The sequence below is a fragment of the Macaca nemestrina genome, chromosome 13 (assembly GCF_043159975.1).
Source record: "Macaca nemestrina isolate mMacNem1 chromosome 13, mMacNem.hap1, whole genome shotgun sequence".
Lineage (NCBI taxonomy): Eukaryota > Metazoa > Chordata > Mammalia > Primates > Cercopithecidae > Macaca > Macaca nemestrina.
In genome coordinates this window covers 114,387,712-114,397,123 of record NC_092137.1, presented here as the reverse complement: position 1 = coordinate 114,397,123, position 9,412 = coordinate 114,387,712, and the positions used below count along the sequence as shown (strand labels likewise).

At 44.4% G+C, this 9,412-nt stretch overlaps 1 pseudogene; it reads right to left on the bottom strand.

The window, feature by feature from the left end:
• Positions 1-1,737: 1,737 nt before the first annotated feature.
• LOC105490146 (adenosylhomocysteinase pseudogene) lies at positions 1,738-3,980 on the bottom strand (annotated as a pseudogene).
• Between the last annotated feature and the right edge of the window lie 5,432 nt (positions 3,981-9,412).

Genomic DNA, 9,412 nt, shown 5'->3' with positions numbered 1-9,412 from the left:
GTGACACCCATGTACAATTCTTGAATGTTTTACTCCTTGTTGTGCCTCCGGAACATGGCAAAATGAAGGGCTGGGTGATTTCTATCATACATTTGGCTCAAAAAGCAGGAAAAACTAAGCAATCATGTCAGACCTTGAATGTTCAAGCAGCCAGACCTGGAGCCCAGCAGATCCCTGGTAGCCCAACCTGAGAATGCAGAAATACAGCTGAGCAGGTCACAATTTCCTTCTCTCAAGTGTGCTTTGAAAAATATATCCATGTCACTGTTTAAATCACTTTTTACAGGGGAAAGATTATGATTTAGGGTATTTCCATGCATAATCGCTTAGATATGTACTTAGTACAAATACGTTCAATATGGTGCTATGCAAAGAGCGGTATTTGCTCTGACTCCACAGCAGAAGATGTTACCTCCACTGGCTTGCTTGCCAAGCTATATCTCTGACTGCCTTGAGGCCAATTAGATCACCACATATTCATCCCCTCAAAATCCAACTTGCTCTGTTTACAAACATGGATGTGTTTATTACTTGCTACCAGAATTCAGTAAAGAAACCATAATCATAAATATAGCTCCTTAAAGGCAGCATAGATCAACTGAAAAAAAAATTACTAATAGTAGCTAATAATTAAATTATTATGTTTATATTCATCACAGAAATAACTTTGAAGAAGATATGGCAAGGGCAGAAAATGTAAACCTGGATATGCAAAGCATCAAAACAGATGTCTTGTAAAGACTGTAACTTACCACCTGTGTGACTTTGACTCCATTGCTGTCAGTTTCCTTTGCACATGTTCTTGCTCTTCTAAGAAGAATGCCAGGCACAGTCTGGGTACCTGTTAGCATCCCACATAGGGAAGATCTGCATCTTCTTTTTTTTTTTTTTAGATTATAAATGAGTTAAATTCATCTATTAATTGACAGTCTAAGATTAGGTTAAAAACAGGTTATTTACAAGAGACATGTCTGAAAAGACAAGAGTTCCCACTTTACTCATTCTTTCAAGCCCAGGGGGTTACCTGCAGCCCTCACACTGCAAGTTACCTGCAGCCCACACACTGCAGCATCTTCTCAATGCTTTATTGGTACGCGACTATAGCCCCTTATTCATACCATACATTGTTGGCAGTGGATTATTTATAAAATAAATCCTCAAAATTATTTTAGCCACAAAGATTTTTATTTACTCACCTTCCTACTTTATTTAAGATTATAAACATTATATAAATATTATAAGTCAGATTACTCTGTTTTGGACCCAGGGTTGTGATAGGAACCCTCTTGTTACAAAATGATGGCAGATATATGCTGTCTTTGTGTTTTTCTGGCGCCCCTCAACCTCTGGCTGTCCCTTTCTCAGTTGTCCCTTAACGGTCTATTCTAACGCCTGTAAAATAGAGACTAAAAGTACCAATCTCATTGTTACGAGGTTTAAGAGAAGGCCCAGCACCAAGCCAGGCTCTCAGGAAAATTCAAACAGTTCCTCCTTGCCTTTGAATACAGCTCCTTCCCTCTGTCATGGGCTGAGGAACCACTGAACCAAGCACACGGGTATAAATCCATAGGCCAGGTGAACGTCTAGGTGGTAAGGTCCATGGGCTTTGTGACTCCACTACCAATTTCCAGGCTTAGGAAAGACTGACTTAGTGAGCAGTTCCAAGACCACTGAGCTCACGGTTCCCTGTGGCTGCGTCCCTTGTACCACCATCCTGACCAGGGCTTGAGGAGGGGTCTTTCGATTCCCCCTGCCACACTTAGAACGATATGAGGGGTGCAGCAGAGGCCTAAAACTGTGTGACCAGCACCAGGGAGTCTATGGTGGACACTGACAAACCACTCCCAAAGTTGGTGCCATTTGCTCTTACAGAGGAGAGGCGGGGCCTGGGCAAGGGCAGCAGCTGGAAGGTGAAGGGCAGGCATGGTTCTCAGTAGCGGTTGTGATCTGGCTTGAAGGGGCCATCACAGGACATACCCAGGTACTGGGCCTGCTTCTTGGTCAACTTGGTGAGTTTCACATTCAGCTTGCCCAGGTGGGATTCAGCCACTGCCTCATCCAGCTTCTTGGGCAGCAAGTAAATCCCACCAGAGTACTTGTCTGGGTGAGTCCACAGCTCAATCTGCACCATCACCTGGTTGGTGAAGGAGTCACTCATCACGAAGCGGGGTGGCCCATGGCACTGCCCAGGCTGACCAGCTGACCCTCAGCCAGCAGGATGGTGCCGTGCCGCTCTTCAGCCAGTCCTGGCCACCTGGGGCTTGATGGTCACCTTCTCCACAGGGTTCGCATTGAGCCACTTGGCATTGATCTCCATGTCAAAGTGGCCAGGGTTAAACACAATGGCATCATCCTTCATCTGCTCAAAGTGCTGGCCAAGGATGATGTCAACACAGCCTGTGGCAGTGACAAAGATGTTACCCTCCTGACAGGCCTCGTCTATGGCGGTCACCTCATAGCCCTCCATGGCAGCTGCAGGTGGCTGATGGGGCCAATCTTAGTGATGATGAAGGGGTCCCCAAAATCCCACAGGACCTGGACACAGCCCTTGCCCACATCACCATAGCCTGCCACCATGGCTACCTTACTGGCAATCACCACGTCTGTAGCCCTCTTGATGCCATCTATGAGGGACTCCCGGCAGCCTTAGAGGCTGTGAAACTTGCTCTTGGTGATGGAGTTGTTGATGGCAGACACCTTCAGGATCCCCTTGGCCATCATCTTGTGTCGGTTGTGGACCCCGGTGGTGGTCTCCTCGGAGATGCCTTGGATGCCTGGCAAGAGCTGTGGGTACTTGGTGTGGATGCGGTTGGTGAGGTCACTACCATCATCCAGAATCATGTTGAGGGGCACGGCTTTGAAGTACAGTGATTGCTGGATGCATGACAGGTACCCCTTGCTTGTTTCACCCTTCTAGGCATGCACTGGAATGACAGCCTTGGCAATGGCAGCCGCCACCTGGCCCTGGGTGGAGAAGGTGTTGCAGCTGGACCACTGTACCTCAGCATCCAGGGAGACAAGGTGTCTCAGTGAGGATGGCTGTCTCCACGGTCACATATGGCCAGCCAGCGATATGGGTGTCCTTCAGTGGCTTGGGGGCCAAATACAGCTCCCACACAGCATCTCATTCTCCTCAATATCAGACCCAGCATCTCATTCTCCTCAATATCCAGGGCCTTGTGTCCCCAGGCAGCCAGGTCAATGTCAGCAACTTTACAGGACAGTTTCTTAGACATGCTGGCAACACTTCCACACAGTGTGATGGACACGGACAAAGGGGGCCGGGCCTCTGAGAGGGGACAGGCATGGGGCAGGTGGCACTGGGCAGGGTGGATCTGCATTTTCTAGTCCTGATCAGCTTCTGACCTGGCTGCTCGTGTTTAATGCAACAACATTGTATTTGTCAGGCTAAGCTAGATTTTGCTGCAGTGACAGATCACTCAAAAATCTGTGTGGCTTTTCACACACACAAAATATATTTCCCACTCACACCACATATTCAACACAAAGACCACAGGGAGGCTTGACTCATCCCAAACACATGAAGACCTGGCCTAATGGAGGCTCCATTTGGATATATTCTTCCACCGTCACTCGCTATGAACACGGGAATCAAGTCAATGACACTCAAGCTCTTAAAACTTCCCTCCCGATATAAAATAATTACTGGCTAAAGCATGGCCTTACCTGACTCCAAGAAGGTAAGGAAATGCAATGCTACCAAGTGCCTAACAAGAAAATAAAAATATCTGATAAATGGTACTGATGATTTCCTAAAGTACATCCACAAAATAATGAGCTGACATTTTTTATTTTGAACCGGAATATACTCCAAGACTCTGAACTGACAAATGATAGAAAATACAATATATACGGCCAAACACTGTCCTCTGTTAAGCACTGGCAGAGCCACCCCTGCTACCACTCCAGTGACCATCCCTTCCTTCCCAGTTTATATAAGAGGACTGCAGAGTAGAGAAGGATGGAAGAGCTGTTGGGGCCTCATAGACCTGCAGTGTCAGGAATGAAATGGGGTCTCCCTCTCTTCTCCATAGTCAAATAAATGGGGCTTTATGAGACCCTGTGGCTTGATGAGGAGTGTCTATGAGGAGGGGACACGAGTGCCTCACTTCCCAGCTGAAAGCTTGCTGTCATTGAAAATGCAAGACGGCCGGGCGAGGTGGCTCACGCCTGTAATCCCAGCACTTTGGGAGGCCGAGGCAGGTGGATTACGAAGTCAAGAGATCGAGACCATCCTGGCTAACACAGTGAAACCCCATCTCTACGAAAAATACAAAAAATTAGCCTGGCGTGGTGGCGGGCGCCTGTAGTCCCAGCTACTCGGGAGGCTGAGGCGAGATACTGGCATGAACCCAGGAGGCAGAAGTTGCAGTGAGCCAAGATCGCGCCACTGTACTCCAGCCTGAGTGACAGAGCGAGACTCAGTCTCAAAAAAAAAAAAAAAAAAAGTAAAAGAAAACGCAAGTCATACAGGCCCACCACTAGAGAGGAGTCAGTGAAGGTGCCCTCAGGGAAACCTGACAGCATATTCTGGTTGTAAAGGGCATAGAGACTGTCAAGACCAGCATCTGCACCTTGTCTAGCAGTTTCTGAGGTGGGAAGGACTGTGGAAATAGCCTTTGGTAGCAGAGTAGACATGGATATAACGTTCCCTAGTTTCCTCCGTCCTCAGAGGCAGGAAAAAAAAAAGGAATTTAGTATTGAACATGACTCCATAGTAGGAATATAGGGATAAAAGGAGGGGAGACCCTTCCCCAAGAGAGTTTTGAATGAAAGCATGGAGCACTAGAAGGGCCCAAGGGGCTTCCTCCCTTTGAAGGAGTTCTCAGCAGAGGGCCACCCTAAAGAAACCCCTATACCTTCTTGCAGAGGCCAGTGCGTCAGAAGAGACCACCAGCATCAGATAAAACAAGACCGAGCCAAGAGTGAGACCAGGACCATCTCCCCAGCACCAGTGGACAACCATGTGTGAAAGAACAACTCTGACACTCTTATCCCTACCCCCAACCCTGTCTCAAACTCAAAAGACTAGGCCTACACAGAGAAATGAAAGAGGAGAAGAGGGGCTGGGCGTGGTGGCTCACACCTATAATCCCAGCACTTTGGGAGGCCAAGGTGGGTGGGTCATGAAGTCAGGAGATCGACACCATCCTGGCTAACAAGGTGAAACCTGTCTCTACTAAAAATACAAAAAATTAGCCGGGCATGGTGGCGGCGCCTGTAGTCCCAGCTACTCAGGAGGCTGAGGTAGGAGAATCGCTTGAACCCGGGAGGCGGAGGTTGCAGTGAGCCGAGATTGCGCCACTGCACTCCAGCCTAGGCAAAAAAAAAAAAAAAGAAAAAGATTTTTCTATTTTGAGAAAAGAAGAGGAAAGGCAAAACTGGACCCATTCCATGGGTTGAAGAGTGGGTAATGAAAGAGCAGTGTTTCTCTCAATTATATTACTTCTTTTTTAAGATTTTTAATAAAATATGGTAATTATGACAGTATCAAATGTTGCAGCAAAATGCTTGGTCACAGCCACTTAGCATTGACATCTCTACTAATAGAACTTTCTATCTAAGTCATTTTTTTCCCCCCAAGACGGAGTCTCGCTCTTGTTGCCCAGGCTGGAGTGCAATGGCACCATCTCAGCTTACTGCAACCTCCGCCTCCAGGGTTCAAGCGATTCTCCTGCCTCAGCCTCCCGAGTAGTTTGGATTACAGGCGCCTGCCACCACACTCTGCTAATTTTTTGTATTTTTAACAGAGATGGGGTTTCACTATGTTGGCCATGCTGGTCTCGAACTCCTGACCTTGTGAACCACCCACCTCTGCCTCCCAAAGTGCTGGGATTACAGACGTGAGCCACTGTGCCTGGCCCCCTTCTGTCTAATTCTAAACCCCCTTCTGTCTAATTCTAAACCACTCCCCTGGCAAGTCTTCCAACGCTAGCCACGTCACGAGGAAGCCTGCAAATGTGTTCTGCTATTGTGAATTACACATGGTTTAATTTTGTTTTAATCAAATTAATTCCTCTCACATTACATGAGCTCAAAATTATAGTGACAGTCTTAAACCAATTGTAAATGCAGACTTTGATTAATCTTTAAAAGGGCAAGTTCAACAGCATTGCATAGAGCAAAGAGGTGAAGCAGAAAAATAATTGTAGTGTTCCTGTTTATTTAAAAAAAAAAAAAAAACTGCTTCTCTAGATTTCACATTCCTAGTAAATAAAGGGAAATTGTAGCACCTATTTATACTGTGTAATATGTATCAAGCATTTCCAGGTTTTCTCCACTTTTCTGTAAAACTTGGAAAAGGTATTGGATCTTGGCTCACAAATGCAGACCTTGAATATTTTAATTGGGAATCACACAATCATACATATGCTATATTAGATTATTTTTCTATGAAAATTCAGTAGCTGAGCCAATACGAAAACTCTTCAAATATTTTAGCAAATGTCCAGGTGCTGTCATCCCATTTGGTACCCTTTGCAATTTGTCTTTTACATTGAAGGTTTGTTGCCATGTCGGAATCAAAAGCACATCCTGATGTGAATTTTTGGTCAGGTTAAAAGCTTTAAAAACGTTTTAGGGGAATATTGCACGTTTCTTCATAGAGTGAATTTTGTTCTCATCATTTCTTTTGGTCCCACCTACATGTATTATCCTTGCTAGTTTTTGCCTTCTTATATTCAGAGGGACAAAAACAATATCTAAAAGATATCTATCGTACAAAACAAAGTCTCCCTAGAACACAAAGAGGAAATTTTTGAGTAAAAAGAAAAGGGCTCAATGGAATTATATTTCTTTCTAGACCTATGACCTGAGTTCCCTAGAGCTGTACTTCCAACCAAAATACAAGGTAAGTCGCAAATGGGAGCCACATACGGAATTTTCAATTTTCTGTTAGCTGCATTCAAAATAAATAAAAAGACACAGGTGAAGTTAACTTTAACGATATATTTTATTTAACCTGATACTTTCAAATTATTGTCATTTTAACATATAATAACATAACATGTATTAATGTGGTGCTGTAAATTCTAATTTTTGCACTGTCTTCAAAATTCAGCGTGCATTTTACATCTACAGCACATTTCAAGTGCTCAAGAGTCACGTGATATTAGCAACCACCGATGGCCACAACAGCTCTGAACAAGAGGTTCTACAAAAGATCTGCTAACGTGTATACAAGTAGCCTCCATACCTATGCTGGTGGAATTCTAATGCTAATGCTAGTAATAATGACTGTGATAATGATAGAATTAGAATACTCTTAATTTTCACTATGATTAAAGCTCTGTAACAGGTTGTTACAATGGTGTTTAGGAAGCAAGCATCATCTAGCACTTACAGTTGAGGAAACTGAGGCTCAGCACTTGCCTGACGTCACTGAACTGACAAGAACTCTCTAGCTTCGATGCGACACAGCTATGTTCTTTCCCACACACCCAGTGACACTCATCCCAGAATGTGGTTCTGAACAAGACCAGTGTGGGGCTAGACCTCGCTGCCAGAGTACTTAGATCACTGGCAGGTTGTGAGGAAACCTGGGGTAGGCTTTGTGTTCCACGTATCCTAGGATTTCTCATAAGGATTGCAAAGTAAGTGAGGGTATGACTCTCTCAGGGATTAAGTCAGCTCTGGTGGAATTCCTGAAAGTTTGTATCAAGTCATGAATGTCTATTTTCCCAAATGCTCAGGAATCACTGGATATGCCTTGGGGCACACTTAGAGCACTCAGTAATTCAACTCATCTAAAGTCACACAGATGATAACTGCAAGAGCTAGCTGTACACCTCTGCTTGCCTGATTTTCCACAGCCTCTTTTATGTGTGCTTTTTGGTCTGTACCTTGGAGAATCATATCTGATGCTTGTTTATTCTCACCAAAAAAACAAAACTAAACTAAACAAAAACAGTGAATAGCCCTTCATCCATATAATGTCTTTGCTCAGTAAGATAGAGAAGAGCCCCCAACCCTCAAAAAAAATAATACATTGAGGGCAGTCTCATAGGAGATTTCATTGATGGCAGTCTCATGGGAGATTTCAACCCTGGGGTTGTAACAGGCCGGGGTTTATGCTCAGGGGTTAATAATGCTAATAATAATGACTGTAATAATAAGGATAGAATTAGAATACTACTAATTTTCACTATGATTGAAGCTCTGTAACAGGTTGTAAAAACCTGTTTCAATATGAACAAGCTACAGTCATAGTGAAATTTCAATCACAGTGAAAAGAGTATTCTATCATTATTACAGTTATTATTATCAGCATTATTAATCCCTGAGCATAAACTCCAGCCCATTGAATGCTTGACATGTCCAGACACATCTGTGGGGCTGGTGGGTGAGACCTCTTCACACAAAAGCTGGAGCAGGCTATGGGGATGGGACAAGTGTCCTCCGGGTTGTGGCAGGAAGGACAGGTCATCTGAGCAGAACATGCTGCTTAATACTCAAATTTTTCTACTGCTCAGTCCTCAGGGACTCCTGGTTGAAACCTGGGGTATGAGGCTGCAAGGTAAGAACTCCAAGTGGTACCCCCACTGTGTCTCTATAGGCAATGACAGTATAGCAACTTTGTCAGGAGAATCGAGAATCATTTGCATGGGTGACCTAGTCACTACACCCACCAAAGTACACATCCTGGGAGGACAGGGGACACTGTGGGGCCTTCCACGGGCCTCAGCGGCAGGGGACAGCCCTCTATGGCTCCCAGCTGCAGAGATGCTGCCTCTGATACCAGGGGACCTCACAGGCTTTATCTCAGTAAGTCAGAGCAAGAAAGAAGAGTAACCAGTAAAAGAGGCAGTCATCCCTCAGACCCCCTTTTAAACACAAAAGGAAATTTCAGGGAGGCTGAGACAGACATCATCTACTTTGCCTCTCTTTTATCTGAGTATATTCAGACTAGGGTTGCCAGATTTAGCAAATGAAAATACTAGACACCCAGTTAAATTTGAATTTCAGATAAACAATGACTAACTTTGGTGTCAATATGTCCTATGCGACATGCTACTAAACATACCACCAAAATGTTATTTGTTGTTTATCTGAAATCCAAGCTTAATTTGGTATCCTGCATTTTAGCTGGGGTGCATAATCTGACCCCATGCTAGTTTGTACACAAAATGTGAGTTTCTAATGCTTTCACTGTGAGACTTGGATGGCAAATAGAACAGCCATTAAAAGGCCCAGACGGAAGTCAGAAAGCCCACATATGAAATGAGCTCTGACACCTATCAAATATGTGGCCTGAACAGTTGGAATTGTTTACCTCAGCTTTATTGTCTTCATTTGTAAAATGGAAACTGTATCTCTTCCTTCAGCTATTATTAGGATTTAATGAACCAATAAGTGGTCAGTAAGTAGAGGATATAATTATTCCAGAAAATGT